The 4,542-nt window shown below is 39.7% G+C and overlaps 1 long non-coding RNA gene across 1 annotated transcript; it reads left to right on the top strand.

The window, feature by feature from the left end:
• The first annotated feature begins 903 nt into the window (after positions 1-903).
• On the top strand, positions 904-2,709 carry LOC133649789 (uncharacterized). Its single transcript, XR_009826151.1, has 3 exons — positions 904-955; positions 2,203-2,443; positions 2,655-2,709. It is a non-coding gene; the product is annotated as an uncharacterized LOC133649789 (long non-coding RNA).
• The last annotated feature ends 1,833 nt before the right edge of the window (positions 2,710-4,542 follow it).

Genomic DNA, 4,542 nt, shown 5'->3' with positions numbered 1-4,542 from the left:
CCAACCTCTTCCTTATTCAGTTCAAGCTTTGTTCCAAGCGTTTATGCGTGCTTTTCAATCAAAAGTTGATTGAAGTTCAGTGACTTTTATTTCGCTTATTATTTGTACAGACACGTTGCTCACAGCCTCTCTTCTGGCCCCTGGAGAGAGCTTGGTGTGAATGATGTCCAGGTGAGACATTACATAATAGCATTTGCTAACTTTTTACTATTTTCTTGCCATACTTTTATTAAAATACATTGTTCACACCTCAGGGCCTAACAAAGCAAGGGTGCTCCAACAACTTAGGCGTGTTTGTTTTGATGGTAAAACCAAATCAGCATGTTATAGCATTGCTGTTGTCTGTAAAAATGTTTGCTTGCTACATTAAAACCACATTAATTTGTATTGAAAAAAATGTATCCTTGGGAATACGCCTGACATTATATTAAGCAGTACCTCTTGACTTACAGTACACTCTGTACATTGTAATGGGGGCCAATTGTGATTTCAGAGAGGTATGTGTAAATCGTGACACATTATGCTTAGTGTACAAGGTGTTATTTTTTTTTTACAACATATTAACATCTCTGCGATGAGGGAGTGACTTGTCCAGGGTGTACCCCGCCTTCCGCCCGATTGTAGCTGAGATAGGCTCCAGCGCCCCCCGCGACCCAGAAGGGAATACGCGGTAGAAAATGGATGGATGGATGGATATTAACATCTTCCTGCATTTCCTTCTTCAAAGGAAAACATGCTGCAAATTAGGAGATGGTGGTGTCTCGCTCTCCTGCAGAACTTCCCCATGCCGTAAGTGCCCTGAATATCCCAAATCACAAAAAAAACTGTTTTACTCACGGTCAACAGACCAACATGAATGTTTTCATAGTGAATGTATGTTGTCATTAAATCACTAATGTCTGAAGAAGATCGATTGCAGGACAGAAAATGGCGACGAGTGCAAGGAGGGCTACAGGTGAGAGGTCATGTGATTAATTAGTCTCGTAGTCAACTATTGCTAGACTATAGTGTAATTCCTCCACTTATTTCAATTACCTTAGTTTTACATCTTGCATTGTTATTGTGCCTATAAGAACCACAATCTGTTTCCTTTCTAGACAGTGGAAAATGAACAGAACTGGAAACAGGGAACAGGGTTGCTTGTTATGGGCCAGAAAAATACCTTGATACTTGCCATTGTTAAACATTTATGGAAGCTTAAGGAATGTATTTGGCTAGGCTAAAACATTTTTTTTTTCTTTACAGATCAAACATTTTTAGCCTGGGGTGAAAAATAAAATCAATGATGCAAAGTCTTCTGTCTTTGGTTTATTTGACTTAGCTAATATAATTGAGTGTGCAAAATAATATGTGTCTATACTCTTATGGAAATGCTATGGTTTATATATATTTTTAAAATTTTTTTTTTTCATGGTAAATGCTATGATTTATATATATATATATATATATATATATATATATATATATATATATATATATATATATATATATATATATATATATATATATATATATATATATATATATATATATATATATATATATATATTTTTTTTTTTTCATGGTAAAAAAATACATTTGACAAGTTAAAAGTAGGAATGTCTAAGTGTATTAAATACATGAACATTTTTCCATATTAAGTCATTCTGCTGTGCCGGATCTCCGCCACCAGATGGAGCCCGCGGGGGTGAACGTTGAGACCCGCCCACATTGAGGGAAAATAAGCCCCTCCTCGATCTGCGGGCTCCAGCCAGGGGTTACTCAAATGCAGTGCCTTTAAAACGCGCCCCCAATATTGTTGTGGAAATCGGGAGAAATTCGGGAGAATAGTTGCCCCGGGAGATTTTTTCGGGAGGGGCACTGAAATTCGGGAGTCTCCCGGGAAAATCGGGAGGGCTGGCAAGTATGCTCATTGGGCAAAATCTGGTACATTGGTTACTAGACTTGTGCCATCTCATGTGTGCTAGTATAACAAAGGTCTTTGAAAAAATGTGTGTAGATATTAGAGACAGGGGCGCCGAAAAGGGGGGGTAAAGGAGACGGATTCTAGGGGCCCATGATGGAGGGGGGCCCAGAGAGGCCCCTAATGATGATGAAATTATAATACAGAAAAAATAATGACACTAAGTTATTAACTAACATATAATCACACATGTTTTATTTTCCATGTCCTGGTAACAATACCTTTATTTGTTTTGGAAGCATCAACACCTGCAGGGCCCTCCCTTCCCCCCCTCTATTTACATAAAATGGTTCAGTCCGACTGGATCAGCTGCAGGTAGAGCACGGCTATTTGTCACAGACAGCGCCACAGCGGGCAGAGCGGAGGAGACAGCAGTATGCCTCAAAAATCAGGCAGCCAAAAAAGAAAGGAAAAGAAAATAAGAGAGGAGAAGGAGTTGAAGGGTCGACAATATGTCACTCAATATTTCCAAAAAAAAAGGTGGGTTTGTTAGTTGTGGTGGAACGTTTTGCATATTAACTTTTATCCCTGTCTGTGGTAATAAGATAGCTCACTTTTCTCACCATGTTAGCTCAAGAAAACTCTGGATATTTACATTTTACTGCTATATTAGTTAAATAATCAATCCAGTCAAACATTTACCAAGCTGTTCTTATTCAATAATGTCAAAATGATCCCTCATTCTGAACAGAGTCAAGTGCACCAGCAGCAGCAGCAGCTGTCTGTCAGCCCCCAACTCCCCCTGCCCCTGAATCAGCCCCAGTGCCCCACATGAGGAAGGAGGTGAGCAGCTGTGTGTGTTGAAATAATAATAATAATATAATACAAAATATAATACATTTTACTACAGTCTCAAAACAATACAAAGATGAAGGTAATTCATTAATTAAAATGAAAAAAATAAATGACTCAAAATGAATTCCATTGTAATCAGAGTGCTCAGTTCTTCCCCTACTGTACATGTCAACTGTGATACTGTTCTTCTTTCAAAAATATGGTAATGATAGTCAAAAATACCATTAAAATGCATAATTGTATGTAAAATAGCATCAAAAAATGTTGCCGCTGTGTTGGGGGCCCTGTAAAGATTCTTTTCATGGGGCCCAAAATCCCTAGCGGTGCCCCTGATTAGAGATGTCTGATAATGGCTGTTTTGCCGATATCCGATATTCCGATATTGTCCAACTCTTAATTACAGATTCCGATATCAACCGATACCGATATATACAGTCGTGGAATTAACTCATTATTATGCCTAATTTTGTTGTGATGCCTTGCTGGATGCATTACACAATGTAACAAGGTTTTCCAAAATAAGAGAACAACTTCAACTCAAGTTATGGAAAAAAGTGCCAACATTATAAATAAATAAATGATAAATGGGTTGTACTTCTATAGCGCTTTTCTACCTTCAAGGTACTCAAAGCGCTTTGACAGTATTTCCACATTTACCCATTCACACACACATTCACACACTGATGGCGGGAGCTGCCATGCAAGGCGCTACCAGCAGCCATCAGAGGCAAAGGGTGAAGTGTCTTGCCCAAGGACACAACGGACATGATTAGGAAGGTAGAAGGTGGGAATTGAACCCCAGTAACCAGCAACACTCCGATTGCTGGCACAGCCACTCTACCAACTTCGCCACACCGTCCCTAACATTGCACTGCCATATTTATTATTGAAGTCACAAAGTGCATTATTTTTTTTAACATGCCTCAAAACAGCAGCTTGGAATTTGGGACATGCTCTCCCTGAGATAATCCTGATACCCACTACAACTATGGGAAATAATATACTTTGACTTTCACAAAGTGCATTATTCTTAATTTTTTTTTAAAATATGCCTCAAAACAACAGCTACAAAAACAATGAAGGCACACAGCTTCTGTCCAGAGTATACTAGAGTAATAAAGTAAACAATAACATAGTCCTACTTTAGTGCAAGACTGCCTGGCATACTGTATAACAGGAAATTATAAACTGGGCTCAATCTGTCCTGCTCTAATGTATTTGTATGAGTAACACAAATGTGCTGCAAGCTAGTGGTGAGTGCTTGAAGTGGCCTAGCAGTCAGACATAGCTTCTGAAATGCTGCGTTGAGAGAGGGCACCTCCGTTCACTGCAAGCTGCAAAGTGTGCGCCATGCAGGGCAGACTAGCCACACCAAACTCCATCGTAGCTTTTGCCATACTGCGTGCGTTGTCCCTGACCACAACGTGGGCTTTCGCCCTGGGGTGGTTTTTGTTGTATTTTAGTTTTTTCTCGGCTGAGTCTTTAAGCGACAACTGTGTGGTACTACTTTTTTCCGGTGTTTGTTTGTATCTCCTCATGATTCTTGAAGAGGTGGGAGATCTAATTGCTCGTATTAAAGGAAGACGTCTTGGTTCCTCCTCGCATAACCAACTTTTTGCAGTCATTGCAAATTGCCAGTTTTTTATCTGTCAGACACACTTTAAAATAATCCCAAACCATAGACATGGTGTCGTTAGTCAGTCACCGAGCTCGCTGGCTTGTTAGCCACGACTACAGCACCGGCAACAACACACTCTTGTTGTTGCTATGCTGCGCTCGCCGCG

Source organism: Entelurus aequoreus, linkage group LG05 (assembly GCF_033978785.1).
Source record: "Entelurus aequoreus isolate RoL-2023_Sb linkage group LG05, RoL_Eaeq_v1.1, whole genome shotgun sequence".
NCBI lineage: Eukaryota > Metazoa > Chordata > Actinopteri > Syngnathiformes > Syngnathidae > Entelurus > Entelurus aequoreus.
The sequence above is the reverse complement of the archived record's forward strand: the minus strand, read 5'-3'. Positions and strand labels throughout refer to the sequence as shown.